This window comes from Sesamum indicum, linkage group LG4 (genome assembly GCF_026168435.1).
Source record: "Sesamum indicum cultivar Baizhima isolate 11 linkage group LG4, ASM2616843v1, whole genome shotgun sequence".
NCBI lineage: Eukaryota > Viridiplantae > Streptophyta > Magnoliopsida > Lamiales > Pedaliaceae > Sesamum > Sesamum indicum.
The window spans coordinates 19,339,968-19,365,373 of NC_142660.1; the positions used below are offsets into that span (position 1 = coordinate 19,339,968).

At 33.2% G+C, this 25,406-nt stretch overlaps 2 long non-coding RNA genes across 2 annotated transcripts; both read right to left on the bottom strand.

The window, feature by feature from the left end:
- Nucleotides 1–1,786: 1,786 nt before the first annotated feature.
- Nucleotides 1,787–6,324, bottom strand: LOC148788526 (uncharacterized). The gene is made up of 4 exons (XR_016065102.1): nucleotides 6,151–6,324; nucleotides 5,650–5,848; nucleotides 4,800–4,927; nucleotides 1,787–2,048 (listed from the first exon to the last, which is right to left on the bottom strand). It is a non-coding gene; the product is annotated as an uncharacterized LOC148788526 (long non-coding RNA).
- Nucleotides 6,325–13,732: 7,408 nt separating this feature from the next.
- LOC110011847 (uncharacterized) lies at nucleotides 13,733–18,275 on the bottom strand. Its single transcript, XR_016065096.1, has 4 exons — nucleotides 18,102–18,275; nucleotides 17,601–17,799; nucleotides 16,751–16,878; nucleotides 13,733–13,994 (listed from the first exon to the last, which is right to left on the bottom strand). It is a non-coding gene; the product is annotated as an uncharacterized LOC110011847 (long non-coding RNA).
- Nucleotides 18,276–25,406: the final 7,131 nt, after the last annotated feature.

The window sequence follows — 25,406 nt, forward strand, 5'->3', positions numbered from 1 at the left end:
GGGATGGGGAAACGAATGTCTCATTTAAACTATGCAGAATATAAGGTGAAGCAACTAGGGGGAGGAAGGTGGGGACGACTCTTGGGGGAAAGGGTGTAGAGTACAAAGGAAGGAGGAATATAATACTCCCTTATCAACTGCTCTATCCTCAAGTCGACGACTGTATCATTTGCCTAACACTTGATGGGTCATGTTCACTAGCATTAACCTGCATATAATCAAATAATATCAATATCATTTCAAGATATGTAAAGAGCAAAATGCATAACGTATAGCATGCAATCTATCTATACACGTCTATTATGATTGATGGTTCTAGAGTTTGTATATGGTTTATCAATTATGTGCTTGCCTAAATAACATCATCTCGTCAATTTAAAAATTGAAGTAGGAGATTTAAACACTCAATTTTTTCACATTGACCGCTAAAAAAAATGTGCTTTTTGACACTATTTAGTAGCACATGACAACCGAATGTATCTGTCTCTTCCTCTCTACCATTTTTCTAACAAAAGACGTAATCTTTGTCCCTATCTAGTTATTCTCCACCGATTTCTCCTATATTTTAAAATTCAAGAAAGGGTGAAATCATTGCATTTTTCTTTGTATACTTCAAATCCAAAATGTATGTCATTTTGTATGAAGCCTTCACATTATCAACATTCTAACTTGGAAGTAACGGGTTATGAATTTTGAGGCTAGTTTAAAATGTGAAGAATGCAAGGTAGTTCGGAGTTGACGCCTAAAGGGGAGATAATCCTCCACTGTTTTTGCTAATTTTTTCTTAAATTATTCATTATATTAGGTTTTATCCAATTTGCTTTTGCAAATTTTTTGATTGTCGTACATTTAATACTTTTATATAAATTATGAATCCATTCAAGGTATATATATATATATATATATATATATGCATATTAGTCACTTGAAATAACTAATGAAACCACACAACACAAAAATAATTTTCCTACCCTAGAACATCCGTCCAACGCCCCTCTCCAAGGTGTATTCTTTTTCTCCTTAATTCTTTTCTAGCAAATTGAATTAAGGGATCTCATATTCCGGTGTGGTGTGGAAGCGTCTTTAAAGGACTTTAATATTGAAGTCTCACGTAAACGGCTCAAATGAATGAGGTTCAAAGTAAATAAATCAGAGGCAATTCTTGATTTACGTTTCTTGCACTTCTCGTTTTTAATTTTACCATAAGCATCATTTAATTTTATTGGTGTTGTAATTAATTATATGAACGCCCCGCAACTCCAAGGGTACACCACTTGGAATCATGGTATTATTATGTTCGGCATTTAATTAACGTAATTTTATTACCGCTTCCACTTGCGCATTCTCGGGTCGATTCACTTGCATTTTCATTGCTTTTAGATTAGAGCTGTAGCAAATGTGACTGGTATCAGCAACGATGATGCAATGTATGCATTCTAAGGAATTATACAATTTACATTGCGGCAACTCAGTCCATTTTCGATTTCTCTCCTTAAGAGTATATCTGCACCCTCTAATTGAATGTATTGAAGAGCTTCGTAATCTGAGACCTCTAGGTTCTGATTTTAAATAGCAAAATTACGAGTGTTGTTTATGAAAATATTTGAAAAACAAATTAGAGAGGAAAAGAATAATGAAACTTTTGATACAAGTTGACAACTAAGAGCATTGCTCTGATTAATGAAGTGGAGTTATACTAGAAGCCGAGTGCTCTTTTGGAATGCATAAAAATAGTTCTATTTAAGTATATCATAGTTCTATGTCACAAGACTATGATTAGGACATGTAGTAGAAAATAGAAGTAGTAATAAGTGTAACTGGTGTTGTGTCACATTAAAAACTGACGGAATTGCAATAGGTATAATACAAAAAAGTCTAAACAAAGGCCTTTTCCACTCAAGACCAAAAGTACTACAAACAAAGTACAATGAATGTCGATGTTCCGGAAAAGAAACCGCAAGGCTCTTGTGTGTGTCATGAAAGCTAGTGTGTTATTGTGAAGCAAGTTGACGACTGTATCATTTGGGATCATCTTCACTGGCATTACCCTGCACGTAATCAACAATATCAGTGTCATTTAAAGTATGTAAAGAGCAAAATGCATTATGTATCTATCTATACACGTCTATTACGATTGATGGCTCTAGAGTTTGTATTTGGTTTTTCAATAATGTGCTTGCCAAAATAACATCATCTCGTTAAAAGCTGTGCGGGAATTTAAAGATTGAAATAGGAGATTCAAACACTCAATTGACCGCTAAAAAGAATGTGCTTTTTGACACTATTTAGAACCACATGATAACCTAATGTATCTATGGCTTCCTCTCTACCATTTTTCTAACCAAAGGCGCAACCTTTGTCCCCTATCTAGTTATTCTCCACCGATCTTTTCCATATTTTAGAATTCAAGAAAGGGTTAAATCATTGTATTTTTTCTTTGTATACTTTAAATCCAAAAGTGTATGTGATTTCTATGAAACCTTCACATTCTCAACATTCTAACTTGGAAAATAATAGGACTACGAATTCTGAGGCCAATTTAAAATGTGAAGAATGCAAGGTAGTTCGGAGTTGATGCCTAAAGGGGAGATAATCCTCCACCATTTTTGTTAATTTATTCTCAAATTATTCATTATGTTAGTTTTTATCCAATTTGCTTTTTCAAAACCTTTTGATTGTCATACATTTAAGACTTTTGTACAAATTGTACAGAAACACCATATTTGTCCATATCGACATCCAAACTTTGTGGGTGTATCATCGGGAAATTTGTCGAAAAATCACTACTACGCAACCACAAATTAGTTTATTTTTGAACTTCAGAAATTAAATACCATACACTACACGGTAAAACGGTTGTTTAGATGCCATCTCATTGTTTATTTTTAAATTACTTGTACACCTATCATGTTAAAAGATTTGTTACCACATTTTGGCAAGTAGCAATATAGTTAATGCATGTATTTCTTTAAGTATTATCAATTCACTTATTTATCACAACAAAGCTAATTATACACTTTTTTGGAAGTCTAAAGAAAAAATTATCCATTTGTTCAAAAGTAATAAATCGAATGCACTTCAAACTTCAAAGTGTCCCCAAGAATACAAAAACTTCTTTAAATGACAATAAAGATCAATTAATGATTTTTTTTAAAATAAAAACATGTGACTTTTTTAGGTACTTATCCACAAACAAGTAAATGAAATACATCTATATACTTGTTAAAACTGACCAAAATGTTCAAACTTTGTAAATTTTTCTTAGAGAAATTGGTGCATTCCATACTGATTTTGAAAACATGAGTTGATAAAGCACTTGACAAGAGAAAACAAATCTTAGTAAAAGAATAAAAAAGAAAACAATTTTTTTAGAAATATACTATGGTTAATTACTCAATAAAACTAAAAAAATTCTCGTATCTAGTATTAATTTGTTTATTAAAAAACATTTATCAAACGTTTGAGATTATTCACAAAATTCATGAAATCTTCTTAAAAAAAATTGATTGGCATCTAGGCAACCGCTCTACACTTTAGCATAGTATTTAATTTCCCAAAGTCCACAAAATAAAATAACTCATGGTTGGATAATATAGATTTTTCGATATTTTCCTGTGGTACACCTGCAAACATAAGATGTTAACATGAACCAACATGATTTCTGTAAATTCATACAATAATTTTAAATGTATAACAACAAAAAGTTTCGAAACAAGCTCATGAAGAAAACCCAACACAACGAATTAACCAAGAATAAATTTACAAAAAAGAGGGAGCTTTGTTCTCCAATTTAGGTCTCAACTCTATACTTGCACCATTCACATTTCAACAGCCCCAAACATTCACAATCCTATTCTTTCCGTGTTAAAATGATGGTCACGTGAGTTTTTCAAAGAAATCAGCGCACAAAATTTGGATTCGAAGTTTACAAAGCATAAATTCAATGATTTCAGCCTCCTTGATTTCAAAATATGGGAGAAAAGTCGGCAAGGAAGAACTTATAAGGACATTGGTCTCTTTTTGGTTAGGAATTTGAAGAGAGGAATATAAAGATACATAAGTTAACATTAGGTTCTAAAATATCATCAAAAAGCATACTTTTAGCGGCCAAAATGTGTCCCAATTGAGTGTTTTAAATCCTATACAACCCTTTTGATTCCCACACAGTTTTTAACAATATGACGTTTTCCGGTAACACAGAATTTGCAAAACCAAATTCAAACTGTAGCGCCTTCAACCTTTAATAAACGAGTACACATAACCTATAATACTAACTAATGCGCTTCACTTATAGAATCAAATATATGCATGCTACATGTTTGATTGCATAATACATACTTTCGGAATTTTCTAATGATGGCTCGTCATATCTAACTGATGCGTTTTGGGACTTGAAACATGCTAGACAATTCACAAGTTTAATGGCACTAGTAAGACATAGACAATGACAATATTGCTAACAATAAGCTTGCAAATAAAATAATTGCTAATAGATAATATGACATCACAATTCAATCAGCCCTTTCTCCTTGTACTTTACATTAAGAGAGAACTACAAATAAACCAAGACATAGAAGAAAACGAGAAATTTTAAGATGAGATCAAATTGGAGTAGCAGAGAGTTTATAGCTGGCACTTAAATTTCAGTGAATAACATATATGCATTACGACAGGAGATAGGAGAAATTGACTGGAAAAAGATAATAGTAGTTAAGACAAAGTAGTAACTTACGGCTCTTCCCGATCAAAGCCAAAACTTTTCCAAACCAAAGTTGTAGCAAAGAGAAAACATCACTAACCTCCCTTACCAATTCAAGGCCAATAGTCTGATTAGGAGAGAACTACGAAATCAAAATTGCAGTCTGATTAAGGCCAAAGTTGCAGTCTCAAGTTTGGTTTCAACTATCAACCACCAAATGGGAATCCACTGTGAAAGCATACAAATGTGATTAAATCCCATTACAAGAAGGGAAAGACCACCAAATCAAAATCAAAAAGTCAAAAGAAAGACTAGATAAAATTATTTTTCGTATTTGAAGAGTCGAGATATACATGCATTTTTGGTGAAAATTTACAGAAAAAATCTACTAATTTCTACCAGCTGAAATTTGATCAAAAGGTGACGGTCGAAAGTTCAATTGCAGCAGTTTTTTGGGGTCAAAATCTGAACATAATTGTTGACTGTTGTACAATATCGGATGTCCAAATGCAAGAACATTTGAGAACACATAGAAACGAGAACCCCCCGAGAACAACTGTGTTCCTCCATAAAATTAAACAAGCTGGTACAAACAAAAATAATTGAGGACAATCAACCAACACATCACACAAAGATGCTAAACCCTGTTCAAATATTGTATCTCAAAACTACGATAAACAATTATGAAGCCCCAACTTTACAGAGACGCTCAGCAAAAGGACAGAAGAATAAAATCTAAATATCCCTCGAGATGGAGAGCAAAGAAACATGGAAGGAAGTCTACAAAAATCAAGAGTGTTGAGTTTCTTTTTCCTCCTTTTTCTCTTCATGCCATAACTTATAGAAGGTCAAAAGCAGAATATATAGACAACAAAAGCATTTTATCCATTCAAGTGACCAAAAGCATAGAAGCACCAACAGATTATAGTCATATGAAAAAACAACCGTACCCAAAGGGAAGAGCCCTCCAAAATCTCCAATTCGGGGAGCCATCTTGGCTGTTCTCCTCATCAATGTCTACACCGGCATCCTTGTTTGCAACTCCCTCAACCCTTGTCTCGCACAACAGCTTCGAACCAGGTTTTGCCACTGCTGCTCCACTCCACATTGAAAGTGCAACACTGTCTTTTTTTTTGACTCTTGCAATTCCTGGAAAAATGGCAACAATTCTTTGGTTAAAATTATCCTCATGAATCTTGAGTAAAGCCGGATTGAACCAATTTGTGATACAATGGAATACTTTTGTGAACTCATGCTTCTTGAAGTAATTATAAAAGAACCCCCGGAACAATTGGCCTAAACCTTCCAAGAAAAAAATCGAGAATATACAAAAAACCGTGTAATCTAAGTCGGTGATCTTCAAAAATTATTCAAATTAATATTTGATAAACCATTGATTTAAGAAATTAAACCAACTCGTTTGATTTGAGTTGATAAATTTCAAGAATTACCTGAAGAAATAAGAGACGGAGGCCAAATGGTGGTCGGCGCATGAGATTGGCGGTCGCAGGACTAGAACGGCGGACGGCGGAGGTGGCTCCCTAAGAAGACGACTGATGCCGCTGTTACAGTAGAGAGTGGCGTTGGGGGAGGAGAGGAGCGGCTGCCTTGAGAAGGTGAGAAGTGCCTTTTAATATGAAGTGGCAACGGTAACAATTTTTTTTCTTTTTTGATCTAAAATAACAAAATTAACCTTCTTGCTTGGAAATTTAAATTGTTATCCAATTGAAAATATACATATTTTTTATATACTTAAAGAAACAATAAAGAAAATGATATTAATTAGAATTTTTTGTACAAATATTAATATTTTTTATTGTTTATCTTAAAAAACTTGTCAGACAATATAGATCAGATTCTTTTTGATAAATTCAGTATTTTTAATTCTTTATCCAAAAGTTGTTAGATAATATTGCTAAGATCTCTTTTGGATGAAATTTAATAATTTTTTATTTTAATCTAAAAAATGCATTATATGCTATTTGGCATAATAAAACATTATATTGTATTTGGTATAATAAAACTCATTTAGGTTGACCACATCTACGGATGCGTGACACTTAAGTGGATAGTTTCGATAATTCATTTTATTATATATAGATTAAAAATTTTAACCGATCGGATCTAACAATGGTGTGAATTATAGTAATCGAATGATATATTATAAAATATAAATTAATATATTAAAATCATAAAATTACGAAATCTAAATTACAAAAATCCTCAAAATGATGGTAAAGTGAATATTTGGGTTAAGAATAAAATAATTTTTTTTTGGATAAATAAAAAGAACAGTGAACTATTTGCTATGTGTGCTACTATAACTAAATCCTAACTAAATTTTGTTTTCAATAAATAGTTAGCGTTCATTTCTTACTGCAATATATAATTAATATCTCATATTTTAATTTTAGATGATATTAAAATATGATATTTTAGTTTATATTATCCAATGTTAAACTTAATCAATAATTTAGTTCGTTCTTATGAACTTTTTTGTATATAAATATTTAATATGAGATAATTTTTGATAATTTTTTTATAAATAACTATTTAATATAATCCCTATGATTTCAATATCCACTACAACAAAATGCATTTATTTCAAAATTCACCATATATAAGAATTGTTAGTCAATACGTCATAGTTTAGTTTTAGGTGATATTAAAAATATGGTATTTTGGTTCATATTATCTGAAAACAAGCTTAACTACAATGTATTACATTTTGATAATTTGTTTTGCAAATAGATATTTAATATATTGTATATGAATTTTACTATTATATTTAATATCCACTATAACAAAATATATTTGTTATTAGTTATCTTAACCCTATAATACTTATTAATGAATGATGGGTATGGCCCAGCATAATTCGGCCAAAAAACGAAATAAGAAGCCCAGACGCCTCACCTTCGTATGCCCATGATGGGGAAAGAAACACAGGTCACATAGCCAAACACGCTTGGTCCAAACACTTATAGCTGGCCCAATCCTCATATACATGGTGGTCCTTGAAGCGTGCGTGGCACACATATTGGCCCTCCACGTAAGGCCCCCCCTGTTGACATGGAATGTGCGTGGCAGGAAGACCTCCCCCAAGAACACACATCAGACTCCTTGCGGGCTAGGAGCCATTCTCTGTCTGGGACTCTCTCCCTCACCTAAATAATGGCTCCAACAGTACAATCCCTAAAAATAGAACTTGATCATATCTTATCTCAACTAATCCTACCCATTCACCACAAGAATATGGAGCACGATCGGTTCCCCGGTGAGGGGGGATACCTTCAAGAGACAGAACATTGGTTATCACTCTGCTATCATTCTCTGGCATTGACAAAATGCGATTTATTTATCTTTTCCAGCATTACGTTTCATTTCATTAACATTTTTTTATCACTTTGAACTATTGTTCTTCATATCCAATACTAATTTGGGGGCCAGAGTGCTAACATTTTATTTTGCAAGTTCTCTTTCTTAAAAATTTTCGCTCTGTTTGGCCAATCTCGCTATCAAGACCCAAAGACTTGGGCTGGTGCTGAAATCGCATGCATCAATTGGAGCCATCTGTGGGAAATTGAATTAAAGACGTGAATTACCATGGAAACTCCTAGTAATACCGCAATAAGCAAAAGACTATAGAGACACCCGACAAAACTCAGCCTCTCTAGGTCGTTGCAGGAACCTCCCTAACGCCAGTAGGAGGGTCCGCCCCCTATATTCCAGCTTCTATGATGCCTCTTAGGGTGACAGAACCATTAGTCGATCCCCCAAGACGGAGTATTTCCTCCGACACCGCATCAGGGGAATTCTCCCTAGCCTTGCTGGGCGCTACACAACAGGCTGTCGCAACGACCTTACGAGAACAAATAGTGATATTGGTTTCTAATTGCCCAGCCTCTGCGCTGGAAGCAGGCGCCCTTCAAGAAGAGACAGAAAGAATTCCTTTGGGAGAATACATAGTCGGGACAGGAGCGCTTCCTCCGGGGTATAGAGGCTCCCTGAAGCAAATCTGCCAGAGGTCCCTCCGCAATGGCTGGCCTATTTAGAATGCCTTCATAAAGACCTCCAAGATGTCCAGCACCAAATAGCAGGAGTTCCAAGAGAAGAATACAGAGTATCCCCTTAACAAATGTTGTGATGACCAACGAACTCCCTGCCAACTGCGGTCCTCCTGCTATCACCGAGTATGATGAATCGACCGACCCCCAGGAACACCTTTTACGCTTTGGGAATGCAGCCCTGCAGCACATCCATGTCTGGATGTGGACTTCTAATCATCATGGATGCCTCGCAAGGGTACCATCAGATAATGCTGGTTCCTAAAGACCGAAAAAGAGTGAGCTTTATTATCTCTGTCGGACCTTATACTATATAGCCATGTCGTTTGGTCTGAAAATGCCGGAGCCACCTAAAAATGCTTGGTGGAAAAAATATTCTGCCCCTAACTTGAAAGGAACATGGAAATCTACGTAGACGACATGCTTTTAAAGAGCAGAGAAACACAAGACCATGTAGTGGACCTAGAGGAAATATTGAAAGCATTGATTGAAACTCAATTCTGGAAAATGTGCATTTAGAGTGAAGAGATGACGTTTCTTGGGATTCATGGTTACCTAGAGAGGAATGGAAGCCAACCTCATCAAGATCAAGGCAATTTTAGATATAAAAGCCCCTCCAACATCAATAAAGTGCAAAGGTTGATAGGAATGATAGCATCACCATGCCAATTCATCTCTACATAAGCATAAAAAAGCCTGCCCTTCTTCAAAACACTTCGAAAAGCGAAAGACTTGAAGTGGGATGATTCCTGCCAAAATTTAGATTCAAGGCCTCGAACAATGAGGTTGAATACAAAGCATTGTTGACGAGACTTAAGGCCCGAGCATCCCGTCTCCTGTTGTAGGGAGGGGTCCTCTATAAGAAGTCTTTCACACATAATTTGCTTAGATTTCTATCTCAACTCAAAGGGATCCATGTCCTGAAAGAAATACATTGTGGCTGCAGAGCACATATGGATACTTGGATGCTTGCCAATAAAGCACTGCGAGCGGGATATTTAAGGCCCTCCATGACGCAAGACGCCAAGCAACTGGTGATCAAATACGAAAAATATAAAAAACATTCTTTGCTTACACACCAAACCGCATAGCCCCTTACGACTGTGTTATCACTTTGTCCCTTCGCATAATGGGGGACATACATTGTGGGACCATATCCCGAGGCACCCGACCAAAGAAAATTTCTACTAGAAGCTATTGACTACTTCACCAAGTGGGTGGAAGCTGAGCAACTCGCCTAAATAACAGAAATGGAAGTAACGAAAATTCATATGAAAAAATATCATTTGCCGCTTTGGGCTCTCACAAAAAATAATCTTACACAGCGACCGGCAGTTCCAAGGCCACATAATACAAGATTGGTCTAAGGGTTTACATATCAAATAAAGGTCTACTTCAGTAGCCCACCCCCAAGCCAATGAGCAAGTAGAAGTGACCAACCGAATCCTTATCAAGGAATCAAAAGACACCTAGAGCGAGTCGGGAGAAATTGGACAAATGAATTAACCAGTGTCCTATGAGCATGTAGCATAACCCCTAGAGGGTTCACAGGAGAAAACCCCTTCACCATAGTGTACGGGACAGAAGCCATCATCCCTGCAGAGTTAGGGGTACCCTCTTACAAAATTCTCCATTTTCAGAATAAAATAATAGGAAACTGCTAAGAGAAAACATGGACCTCATCGAAGAATTGAGAGACAAAGCCTTCATTCGGATTCAAGGGTATAAAAACACTATGATCAACACTCACAATAAGAAAGTAAAAATATGAAGCCTCCAAGTAGGTGACTTGGTATTACGAAGGGTAGATGCATCAAAATCAGTAGAAAAACTGGATCTCAATTGGGAAGGGCCTCTCAAGTTCACAACCATAATAGGACGAGGTGCTTAGAAATTGGAAGATACTGAAGGACGACCATTGTCATGACCCTGGAACATTCATAACCTTAAAAGGTACTACTCATGATGAAGAATACCCTCATTCTACACCCCACATCCTGCAATAAAGTCCTCTTGAAGGACTCTCCCTAAAAAATGTTCTCCTGTAGGACATCCTACAATGGGTTTCCTGAAGGACCCCTCTTAAAATTTGTCCTCTCTATGGATATCCTTCAACTAGCCTTCCCATAAAGGCTCCCCTTACTAAATTTACATGTGACATGCATCTTTCTCGAAAGGTTAGATGTATCACATTTGTTATATTGAGGCATAAAAGCATTCAGGAGTAACGCTACTTAAGCATATGCAGGCCTTCACCGTTGAAAGGACCCACCTGGGGCTTCCACCTTAAGCCCTCAATTATTTTTCAGTGTTCTTTTCTGTAACATATGTTTCGTGCCGTACTTTTTAAATACTTCAGCAAGAAACAAATAAGAGAGAGAAAGGTAAAAAGGAGCCTCCTTACTTAAAATATCCAGGAGGCACCTACAAGAAAAATTGGGAACCCCCGGCCCAGAAGTTTGATGTAAGGTTTCATGCTCCACGACAAAGCCTACGGGTACTCACATATCAAAGAAGCAAAGCAACAAACATCGAAGGAAAGTTAAGTCGATACCACGTCAAGACCCATGGCCTAAAAACTAAGGCCAGGGGCAAATTTGTTTCATCAAAGTAAAAAAATAAATCGTCTCATCTCCATCTTCATTGGAGGAAAGTAAGCAAAAGAAGTAAATTGTTCCAACTGGAAACTACACTAGATTTTCAAATTTTTTTCCCTACAAGCGAGGCCTTCATTCTTTTCTTTGGAAGTCACAGCAACAAAAGTTTCAGACAGACAGGCATCGACATCCTTGGAGGTATCTCCCTCCTTTCAATATGTCCAGCAGGGAGGTCAGTGCAATGGACCTCTCCCCAACTTGAAGAGGAGGAAGGACGTCCTGAAATCAATGATCATGGAAGGACCAAGGGGAGAGGCAAGATAAAAAAAAAAAAAAAAAAAAAAAAACTCTTCTTCCAGTTTTTCGGGGAGCGGGGGAAAGGCAGGAAGGAGATTCCAAGACGAGGCATAAACACAAAAAAAAAACCAGTCTCCACTGTTTTCAAATGTTAACACTGAGCAAAGATACTGGTAGAAGTGCGAAATTGATGAAAACGAAAAATCATGAAGAAATTGACCAAAAGTTTGAAGGAGTTGGGGACTAGCTGATTTAGAGGAACACAAAAAAGACACGCTACATCAGAGTAAAAGGAGGGGATGGGGAAACGAATGTCTCATTTAAACTATGCAGAAAATAAGGTGAAGCAACTAGGGAGAGGAAGGTGGGGACGACTCTTGGGGGAAAGGGTGTAGAGTACAAAGGAAGGAGGAATATAATACTCCCTTATCAACTGCTCTATCCTCAAGTCGACGACTGTATCATTTGCCTAACACTTGACGGGTCATGTTCACTAGCATTAACCTGCATATAATCAAATAATATCAATATCATTTCAAGATATGTAAAGAGCAAAATGCATAACGTATAGCATGCAATCTATCTATACACGTCTATTATGATTGATGGTTCTAGAGTTTGTATATAGTTTCTCAATTATGTGCTTGCCTAAATAACATCATCTCGTCAATTTAAAGATTGAAGTAGGAGATTTAAACACTCAATTTTTTCACATTGCCGCTAAAAAAAATGTGTTTTTTGACACTATTTAGTAGCACATGACAACCGAATGTATCTGTCTCTTCCTCTCTACCATTTTTCTAACAAAAGACGCAATCTTTGTCCCTATCGAGTTATTCTCCACCGATTTCTCCTATATTTTAAAATTCAAGAAAGGGTGAAATCATTGCATTTTTCTTTGTATACTTCAAATCCAAAATGTATGTCATTTTGTATGAAACCTTCACATTATCAACATTCTAACTTGGAAGTAACGGGTTATGAATTTTGAGGCTAGTTTAAAATGTGAAGAATGCAAGGTAGTTCGGAGTTGACGCCTAAAGGGGAGATAATCCTCCACTGTTTTTGCTAATTTTTTCTTAAATTTTTCATTATATTAGGTTTTATCCAATTTGCTTTTGCAAATTTTTTGATTGTCGTACATTTAATACTTTTGTATAAATTATGAATCCATTCAAGGTATATATATATATATATGTATATTAGTTACTTGAAATAACTAATGAAACCACACAACACAAAAATAATTTTCCTACCCTAGAACATCCGTCCAGCGCCCCTCTCCAAGGTGTATTCTTTTTCTCCTTAATTCTTTTCTAGAAAATTGAATTAAGGGATCTCATATTCCGGTGTGGTGTGGACGCGTCTTTAAAGGACTTTAACATTGAAGTTTCACGTAAACGGCTCAAATGAATGAGGTTCAAAGTAAATAAATCAGAGACAATTCTTGATTTACGTTTCTTGCACTTCTCGTTTTTAATTTTACCATAAGCATCATTTAATTTTATTGGTGTTGTAATTAATTATATGAACGCCCAGCAACTCCAAGGGTACACCACTTGGAATCATGGTATTATTATGTTCGGCATTTAATTAACGTAATTTTATTTACCGCTTCCACTTGCGCATTCTCGGGTCGATTCACTTGCATTTTCATTGCTTTTAGATTAGAGCTGTAGCAAATGTGACTGGTATCAGCAACGATGATGCAATGTATGCATTCTAAGGAATTATACAATTTACATTGCGGCAACTCAGTCCATTTTCGATTTCTCTCCTTAAGAGTATATCTGCACCCTCTAATTGAATGTATTGAAGAGCTTCGTAATCTGAGACCTCTAGGTTCTGATTTTAAATAGCAAAATTACGAGTGTTGTTTATGAAAATATTTGAAAAACAAATTAGAGAGGAAAAGAATAATGAAACTTTTGATACAAGTTGACAACTAAGAGCATTGCTCTGATTAATGAAGTGGAGTTATACTAGAAGCCGAGTGCTCTTTTGGAATGCATAAAAATAGTTCTATTTAAGTATATCATAGTTCTATGTCACAAGACTATGATTAGGACATGTAGTAGAAAATAGAAGTAGTAATAAGTGTAACTGGTGTTGTGTCACATTAAAAACTGACGGAATTGCAATAGGTATAATACAAAAAAGTCTAAACAAAGGCCTTTTCCACTCAAGACCAAAAGTACTACAAACAAAGTACAATGAATGTCGATGTTCCGGAAAAGAAACCGCAAGGCTCTTGTGTGTGTCATGAAAGCTAGTGTGTTATTGTGAAGCAAGTTGACGACTGTATCATTTGGGATCATCTTCACTGGCATTACCCTGCACGTAATCAACAATATCAGTGTCATTTAAAGTATGTAAAGAGCAAAATGCATTATGTATCTATCTATACACGTCTATTACGATTGATGGCTCTAGAGTTTGTATTTGGTTTTTCAATAATGTGCTTGCCAAAATAACATCATCTCGTTAAAAGCTGTGCGGGAATTTAAAGATTGAAATAGGAGATTCAAACACTCAATTGACCGCTAAAAAGAATGTGCTTTTTGACACTATTTAGAACCACATGATAACCTAATGTATCTATGGCTTCCTCTCTACCATTTTTCTAACCAAAGGCGCAACCTTTGTCCCCTATCTAGTTATTCTCCACCGATCTTTTCCATATTTTAGAATTCAAGAAAGGGTTAAATCATTGTATTTTTTCTTTGTATACTTCAAATCCAAAAGTGTATGTGATTTCTATGAAACCTTCACATTCTCAACATTCTAACTTGGAAAATAATAGGACTACGAATTCTGAGGCCAATTTAAAATGTGAAGAATGCAAGGTAGTTCGGAGTTGATGCCTAAAGGGGAGATAATCCTCCACCATTTTTGTTAATTTATTCTCAAATTATTCATTATGTTAGGTTTTATCCAATTTGCTTTTTCAAAACATTTTGATTGTCATACATTTAAGACTTTTGTACAAATTGTACAGAAATACCATATTTGTCCATATACATCCGAACTTTGTAGGTGTATCATAGAAAAATTTGTCAAAAAATCACAACTACCCAACCACAAATTAGTTTATTTTTGAACTTCAGAAATTAAATATCATACACCACACGGTAAAACGGTTGCCTAGATGCCATCTCAATGTTTATTTTTAAATTACTTGTACACCTATCATGTTAAAAGATTTGTTACCACATTTTGGCAAGTAGCAATATAGTTAATGCATGTATTTCTTTAAGTATTATCAATTCACTTATTTATCATGACAAAGCTAATTATACACTTTTTTGGAAGTCTAAAGAAAAAATTATCCATTTGTTCAAAAGTAATAAATCGAATGCACTTCAACCATCAAAGTGTTCCCAAGAATACAAAAACTTATTTAAATGACAATAAAAATCAATTAATGATTTTCTTTTAAAATAAAAACATGTGACTCTTTTAGGCACTTATCCACAAACAAGTAAATGAAATACATCTATATATTTGTTAAAGGTGACAAAAATATTCAAACTTTGTAAATTTTTCTTAGAGAAATTGGTGCATTCCATACTGATTTTGAAAACATGAATTGATAAAGCACTTGACAAGAGAAAATAAATCTTAGTAAAAGAATAAAAAAGAAAACAATTTTTTTAGAAATATACTATGGTTAATTACTCAATAAAACTAAAAAAATTCTCATATCTAGTATTAATTTGTTTATTAAAAAACATTTATCAAACGTTTGAGATTACGTATATTCACAAAATTCATGAAATCTTCTTAAAAAAAATTGATTGGCATCTAGGCAACCGCTCTACACTTTAGCATAGTATTTAATTTCCCAAAGTCCACAAAATAAAATAACTCATGGTTGGATAATATAGATTTTTCGATATTTTCCTGTGGTACACCTGCAAACATAAGATGTTAACATGAACCAACATGATTTCTGTAAATTCATACAATAATTTTAAATGTATAACAACAAAAAGTTTCAAAACAAGCTCATGAAGAAAACCCAACACAACGAATTAACCAAGAATAAATTTACAAAAAAGAGGGAGCTTTGTTCTCCAATATAGGTCTCAACTCTATACTTGCACCATTCACATTTCAACAGCCCCAAACATTCACAATCCTATTCTTTCCGTGTTAAAATGATGGTCACGTGAGTTTTTCAAAGAAATCAGCGCACAAAATTTGGATTCGAAGTTTACAAAGCATAAATTCAATGATTTCAGCCTCCTTGATTTCAAAATATGGGAGAAAAGTCGGCAAGGAAGAACTTATAAGGACATTGGTCTCTTTTTGGTTAGGAATTTGAAGAGAGGAATATAAAGATACATAAGTTAACATTAGGTTCTAAAATATCATCAAAAAGCATACTTTTAGCGGCCAAAATGTGTCCCAATTGAGTGTTTTAAATCCTATTCAACCCTTTTGATTCCCACACAGTTTTTAACAATATGACGTTTTCCGGTAACACAGAATTTGCAAAACCAAATTCAAACTGTAGCGCCTTCAACCTTTAATAAACGAGTACACATAACCTATAATACTAAATAATGCGCTTCACTTATAGAATCAAATATATGCATGCTACATGTTTGATTGCATAATACATACTTTCGGAATTTTCTAATGATGGCTCGTCATATCTAACTGATGCGTTTTGGGACTTGAAACATGCTAGACAATTCACAAGTTTAATGGCACTAGTAAGACATAGACAATGACAATATTGCTAACAATAAGCTTGCAAATAAAATAATTGCTAATAGATAATATGACATCACAATTCAATCAGCCCTTTCTCCTTGTACTTTACATTAAGAGAGAACTACAAATAAACCAAGACATAGAAGAAAACGAGAAATTTTAAGATGAGATCAAATTGGAGTAGCAGAGAGTTTATAGCTGGCACTTAAATTTCAGTGAATAACATATATGCATTACGACAGGAGATAGGAGAAATTGACTGGAAAAAGATAATAGTAGTTAAGACAAAGTAGTAACTTACGGCTCTTCCCGATCAAAGCCAAAACTTTTCCAAACCAAAGTTGTAGCAAAGAGAAAACATCACTAACCTCCCTTACCAATTCAAGGCCAATAGTCTGATTAGGAGAGAACTACGAAATCAAAATTGCAGTCTGATTAAGGCCAAAGTTGCAGTCTCAAGTTTGGTTTCAACTATCAACCACCAAATGGGAATCCACTGTGAAAGCATACAAATGTGATTAAATCCCATTACAAGAAGGGAAAGACCACCAAATCAAAATCAAAAAGTCAAAAGAAAGACTAGATAAAATTATTTTTCGTATTTGAAGAGTCGAGATATACATGCATTTTTGGTGAAAATTTACAGAAAAAATCTACTAATTTCTACCAGCTGAAATTTGATCAAAAGGTGACGGTCGAAAGTTCAATTGCAGCAGTTTTTTGGGGTCAAAATCTGAACATAATTGTTGACTGTTGTACAATATCGGATGTCCAAATGCAAGAACATTTGAGAACACATAGAAACGAGAACCCCCCGAGAACAACTGTGTTCCTCCATAAAATTAAACAAGCTGGTACAAACAAAAATAATTGAGGACAATCAACCAACACATCACACAAAGATGCTAAACCCTGTTCAAATATTGTATCTCAAAACTACGATAAACAATTATGAAGCCCCAACTTTACAGAGACGCTCAGCAAAAGGACAGAAGAATAAAATCTAAATATCCCTCGAGATGGAGAGCAAAGAAACATGGAAGGAAGTCTACAAAAATCAAGAGTGTTGAGTTTCTTTTTCCTCCTTTTTCTCTTCATGCCATAACTTATAGAAGGTCAAAAGCAGAATATATAGACAACAAAAGCATTTTATCCATTCAAGTGACCAAAAGCATAGAAGCACCAACAGATTATAGTCATATGAAAAAACAACCGTACCCAAAGGGAAGAGCCCTCCAAAATCTCCAATTCGGGGAGCCATCTTGGCTGTTCTCCTCATCAATGTCTACACCGGCATCCTTGTTTGCAACTCCCTCAACCCTTGTCTCGCACAACAGCTTCGAACCAGGTTTTGCCACTGCTGCTCCACTCCACATTGAAAGTGCAACACTGTCTTTTTTTTTGACTCTTGCAATTCCTGGAAAAATGGCAACAATTCTTTGGTTAAAATTATCCTCATGAATCTTGAGTAAAGCCGGATTGAACCAATTTGTGATACAATGGAATACTTTTGTGAACTCATGCTTCTTGAAGTAATTATAAAAGAACCCCCGGAACAATTGGCCTAAACCTTCCAAGAAAAAAATCGAGAATATACAAAAAACCGTGTAATCTAAGTCGGTGATCTTCAAAAATTATTCAAATTAATATTTGATAAACCATTGATTTAAGAAATTAAACCAACTCGTTTGATTTGAGTTGATAAATTTCAAGAATTACCTGAAGAAATAAGAGACGGAGGCCAAATGGTGGTCGGCGCATGAGATTGGCGGTCGCAGGACTAGAACGGCGGACGGCGGAGGTGGCTCCCTAAGAAGACGACTGATGCCGCTGTTACAGTAGAGAGTGGCGTTGGGGGAGGAGAGGAGCGGCTGCCTTGAGAAGGTGAGAAGTGCCTTTTAATATGAAGTGGCAACGGTAACAATTTTTTTTCTTTTTTGATCTAAAATAACAAAATTAACCTTCTTGCTTGGAAATTTAAATTGTTATCCAATTGAAAATATACATATTTTTTATATACTTAAAGAAACAATAAAGAAAATGATATTAATTAGAATTTTTTGTACAAATATTAATATTTTTTATTGTTTATCTTAAAAAACTTGTCAGACAATATAGATCAGATTCTTTTTGATAAATTCAGTATTTTTAATTCTTTATCCAAAAGTTGTTAGATAATATTGCTAAGATCTCTTTTGGATGAAATTTAATAATTTTTTATTTTAATCTAAAAAATGCATTATATGCTATTTGGCATAATAAAACATTATATTGTATTTGGTATAATAAAACTCATTTAGGTTGACCACATCTACGGATGCGTGACACTTAAGTGGATAGTTTCGATAATTCATTTTATTATATATAGATTAAAAATTTTAACCGATCGGATCTAACAATGGTGTGAATTATAGTAATCGAATGATATATTATAAAATATAAATTAATATATTAAAATCATAAAATTACGAAATCTAAATTACAAAAATCCTCAAAATGATGGTAAAGTGAATATTTGGGTTAAGAATAAAATAATTTTTTTTTGGATAAATAAAAAGAACAGTGAACTATTTGCTATGTGTGCTACTATAACTAAATCCTAACTAAATTTTGTTTTCAATAAATAGTTAGCGTTCATTTCTTACTGCAATATATAATTAATATCTCATATTTTAATTTTAGATGATATTAAAATATGATATTTTAGTTTATATTATCCAATGTTAAACTTAATCAATAATTTAGTTCGTTCTTATGAACTTTTTTGTATATAAATATTTAATATGAGATAATTTTTGATAATTTTTTTATAAATAACTATTTAATATAATCCCTATGATTTCAATATCCACTACAACAAAATGCATTTATTTCAAAATTCACCATATATAAGAATTGTTAGTCAATATGTCATAGTTTAGTTTTAGGTGATATTAAAAATATGGTATTTTGGTTCATATTATCTGAAAACAAGCTTAACTACAATGTATTACATTTTGATAATTTTTTTTGCAAATAGATATTTAATATATTGTATATGAATTTTACTATTATATTTAATATCCACTATAACAAAATATATTTGTTATTAGTTATCTTAACCCTATAATACTTATTAATGAATGATGGGTATGGCCCAGCATAATTCGGCCAAAAAACGAAATAAGAAGCCCAGACGCCTCACCTTCGTATGCCCATGACGGGGAAAGAAACACAGGTCATATAGCCAAACACGCTCGGTCCAGACACTTATAGCTGGACCAATCCTCATATACATGGTGGTCCTTGAAGCCTGCGTGGCACACATATTGGCCCTCCACGTAATTTATGTGATTTATCTCACTTCGTATATGTGATTTTATTATAATTTATTTTGTTGTTATTAGAGCTTGTTTGGCTGGAAGAGAAAAATGAGACTCTTTCGAAGTTCAATTTTGTTTCCGATCAAAAGTGAAAATATGAAGTCGAGAAGACTAAAAAGATACATATAACCTAAATATATAATTTTTCTTTATTTCCTTTTTCTTTTCCCTCTAATAACATCCCTACATAATTTTTGAGGAAAGACAACCATACAAAAATATCCTTATTCTAGTTTGATGTATGTTTTTAGTAATAAGTTTTTAAATTTTTAATAACTTAAAATTATTTTAGTATATATTAACTTGTTTATTTTCTAGTACAAAATAAAGAGAACAGTTAATCGGTAAAATCTTAACAATTAGTCTTTCTTTCTCAATCTATATTTCTTACTCTACTTTCAAGTTTATCAAACAATTTAAAGAAAAATCTCGCCTTTTGACTTCCGCTCCCCCTTTGGCCCCTGCCTCTTATTGAATCAAACAAACTCTTAGTTATGGTGTATTAATTGAATCGATATATTATTATTTAATTTATTAAAATATTAATTTAATCATGCAACTACCGCTTCAAAAAAATATATATACTAATGAGTGTAGAAATATAATTTTAGTCCTTTGATTGATCCTGCTCGAATTGCTTTTGATAATTTTGTCTTGTAACTTTAAAATTTTTGACAATTTTAATCCTTTTCTGTTGGAATCCTCAATTTAACTGTTATAATTTATTATTTTAGTCCGCTAAATATGCCTAATTTTAATTTTAATCCAATAACTATGTTAATTTTTTTTAGGTCCAGTAATTTACAAAATTGTTTACTTTTAGTCCTCTACCAGATTTTCGAATAATTTTACCCCTATGAGTACATATGAACTAAAACTACCTTTCAAAAGTTGCATAGAGGTAAAATTACTAAAAGACTAAAAGTAAGCAATTTCATAAATTAATGGACCTAAGCAAAAATGGACATAGTTATCGGACTAAAATTAAAATTAGGTATACTCAGCGTACTAAAATAATATTTTTCCCCCTAAAATATTGGACAAAAAATACGATTTGCCCTAAAAGTGCACGAGCACTCTTTCTAATTTGATCCCTTATTAGTATAATATCTCGTTCAGCACATTAGATTCCGTCTAATTTGACAATTAAGAGGAAAGTTCAATAGCATTTATGTCAATTTGTATCCATACAAGTTGTGAATTATTGGATTAACACATAATGATGATTTCATTTGTAATCTAAAGATTTGTAGTTTATGTGGGTACGTACAAACCCACATAGACGGCATCACCAGATGCCAAATTAAGAACCATAATGTAACGTATTTCGAAAATGAGAATTTATACGATATATGTAAACCACGGAATTAATAAAAAAGAAATTACCCTTAATGTATTTTCTATTTTCATGGTGAGAAAATGATGGTCTGGATTAAAAGATAAAATTTTAATTTATGGGACTTTAATTTTTCGCCAAAAGGCAAAAGAGTATTCTTCCTTCTTTTAGTTTGAATTGAAAGTTGTGTTAATATATACTTTTGAATATTAATTAATTTTCAATTTGCGTATTCCACAAGCATCAAATACTCACAAAATTTTATTTTCATCTTAATCTTCGAAACTTTCTAATTCCAATTTTGAATATTTTGAAATATATCCCGTATGAATTATATTGCCGTATTTGTACTTGAAAAGTATCTAATACCATATGTGATCATTTTTAAGAGTATTTGTGCCTCGTAGATGATCTAGTTGTTACGTTAGTATAAACTTCATTGAAAGTGAAAGCTCGTCATTTTACATGGGTATATTATGAAATAATAATGATTGATTTTAAATATTTGATTATGATGTAAGGATCGTATTTAAGAGTAATTTGTATCGATAACTATCCAATTAAAGTTGGATCACTGTTTCATGAAGAATCGTGCAACTCATCCATACCTATAAATAAACAACCTCGATAGTATCATGTACAACTTTTTACTGCATGATTCTCACCTTCGAATTTCACCCTGTCCCGAGCTTTTTTATTTAAGTATTGAAATACTATAATCAAGACTTTTTTCTAGTGCTTTTATTGCTGATTTTTTTTAAATCCACGTATGTAAATAATGTAATCTTATCATACGTGGTGTGTATATAATAATTATAATAAAGGATTGATTACACTTAGACTCCTTGAAGATGCGAATTACACTTTTCTTCCAAAAAAATTTTGAAATTACATTTACATCTTCTTACCTGATACCCCTTTGTTAAAATTTGGACGAAAGATCCTAATGCTAGCGAAATTATTATATTAATTTTCAACTTTATCTTTTATTTAATATTCTTATGTAAATGTTCTATATTTGCAAGGAGAAAAATATAATAATATTAACCTCACTCTCTCTATATATTTTTATGTCTTTTTAAATACAAAAATATTTATGAGAATATGCACTACAAAAAATTACCGGATTTAGGGCGGGTTTAGGAATGGTTTTTGTCATTTGGCATGGCTCGAATTGAAGAAATTATTTTAAATTGGATTTTGGAACGGTTCACGAACCGTCACTGCATAAGGCGTCACTAATATTTAAAAACGATCGGTGAAGCACCGTTCCAATTTGGCACAGTCATTGTAACACATTTGTGGTGACCGTTCCTAATGTTCTATATGAATATAAAAATTTATTTTTATTCAATTGGAGCGCATTGAATAAAATTTGGAATAATTTTATAATTAATTCGGGTTATTATTAGAACGGTTTTTGTAATATTGAAGCCTTTTTTTGGAACTGTATTTATTTTAGGCTAAAATGCATAAAACTCCTCTATGTTTTAAAAAGTCCGCCAAAACCCCCCTTTTGTTTTAAAAATAGGCAAAACATCCTCTCTGTTTTCATACACGTAGCTCAATTGCCCTTCTCTATTTTATAAAATGCCTTTATGTCCTTATTTAATATATTATTTCTGATTTTAGTAACCGTTAATAAATTATTTAACTTTATACTATATATAAATTGTTGGAATAGGTAACCAAAAGCCAATTAGATTGGCGGTTTTGAGAACCATTCAATCAATTTTTATTTAAGCAATATTGTTCTGACGGATATGGTAAGTATTCGTCTTTGGAGCATGTGTCTGTTGTGCTTACCAAATTACATTAAGCATTATTTTGACGTCACAACAGATGCCACAAACCACTTAATAACCGATGTAGTTGGGTTACGTATTGGATGACGGCTATAAAACCAAGTTCTGAGGGTTGGTCTGAAACGTTTCAAGTCTAGGACCTCGAGACTGAGCATCGAGAGTTCTACTAATACTTGCACTGAGTATAGCATTCATTGGTTGAGTGTCGTGTTTCATCGACGATAGACGTTGGACGTCTATGCAATTTCAGTAGGTTAGTTGACAAGGTGGTCAACTGACTGAACTGAATCATTGAGATCATCATATGGAAGCCTTAGAGGCTTGATCGGAATGACTTGAGTCCCCGACTCTGATATTCCGGGAGTAGTTCTCAGACTTGAGAAATCACAGTAGTCATGTGCATATGATGACTATATCTTAGATCTGTGCGGGAGGTTTGTATCACAGACATGATCATCATAAGCCTTATCCTGTACAGTCGGAGTATGTAGCGAGAACGATGAGTTCCAAGAAGAGGATCCGTGCCCTGTCAGTATGTGACAGAGGTATCTTCTATGCATTTGAAGATGCGTTCACGTTTTATGAATCTATGGCCACAATCGTTGATCGAATAGGAAAATGAGGTTTCTATGTCAAGAAACTTGGCATAACGCGATTCAAGTATTAAACATAGATGCCGAGTCCAGGATGGGAATCAACACCTAATTTTATGTCCTAGACTAAGGTTGGGAGACGGTAGACGAAAGGACCGTACCCGTATGGACTCGAAAGCCTAAATATTCACTCGAAAATTCACCCAATCTCTAGTGCTGTTGACCGTTGCTAGACGGCCACCCATGGTAACCGTTCCAAATGGTACCTCATTTTATAATATATTTACTAACTGTCATTTTTTGGTTATCAATTGTCACACATGTAGGAACGGCTAGCACAAGACTGTCCCTAATTTTAATAATACGTTCCAAACAGAGTTCCAATTGTTTATCATTACAAGTTTGGACCGGTCTTAGGAACAAAAATTGTAACTATTATTCTGGAACACCAGCGGGAATGGTTCGGCCGTGCCACAATAATACCACAAAAAAATGAAGATCATAACGTCATCTATCACATTCCGTTCCTCATGAGTTTCAATACCCGTTCCAATATGGAATGGGCTTTGGAACGACCGTTGCATCCGTGTCAAATCCCGCTTTTTTTTTTGTAGTGAATATTCAGTGAGTGGTAAGATTAAAATTTTAAGTAATTTTTTTTGTTGACTCAATATTTTCAGTTTAAATTTTAATGAAAAGGGGTTAAGTGTAAATGGAATTTTTTCGAAGGTACTATAATTCTAAAATTTCTTAAGAAAAAAGTATTATTTTAAATTTTAAAAAGGAATCTAAATATAATATTTAACCTTAAAAAAAGGCTACACGAATTCAAATAGAAAATCCAATAAATTTGTATCCATTCTCCAATTGTCAAAGCCGAAAGCAAAAGCAATGCACATAAAACCTGGCCAGATATATGCATATAAACCATTTTCTCTCTTTCTTTTTTTTTTTAAAAAAAAATTTTGACTAGGCCTTTTTACATGTTCTGGTTGTCACCTATTTTTTGAGTATTTTTTACAAAAAATAATATTCCATTTGTCCTAAATATATATATATATATATATTATAACTTTAAAACAAGATTTTCCTTTTCGAATCAATAAAAAGGTTGTCAATTTCTCCGACTGAAAAACTGAATAAAAGAATTAAGGTATCACATAATTTTTTGATCAAAATCCATTAGAATATTGTTCTATCTAACTATATTGTCATTCAAATAATTTTTGTTTTTTTAATCAATACTCATTTATTGATGGAACTTGAATTTATAACTTCATAATTATAGAGTCTTAATTTCATTAATTAAACTACATGAAATTCAAATAATTGTAACTCATTCCCTAAAAAAGATTATTATTTTTAAAATTATGAACAAATTATATGAGCTTCTTGATGTTTTGTATAATTACAAATATCTCCTCATTGTTGAAAAATTATCAATACCCGTTTGATTTTAATATCCAGTTATTCACTCAAGAATTAGCCATTCTGTTAGTTTACGTTACATTTTCATCTATTTTTGTGATAAATTATTCTAAAATGCCTTCAGGAACTATAAGATAATTTTAATTATTTTTTAACATTTTCTAAAACAATATTATAAACTAGAAGAGTAAGAAGAAAATTGCAACTCGACAACTCTCTATTCTAATTTTTATTTTCATAATAATTAAAAAAAGTGAGAGCAAAATAAATATTTCCATGCCTCATCCAACAAAAATTAAATAAGTTTATTAAATATTAAAATATTTTTTAAAATAATAAAAGAATATTTATAATTATATCAAAATTTAAAAAACCACATTATAATTCATCCTAAATTTAAATGTCGAACCGTATTTTATAATAATAATAATAATAATAATAATAGTTGTTTCTGAATAGTACTAGGAAATGAAATCCGAATGCAACGTGTGTCTGTCTGT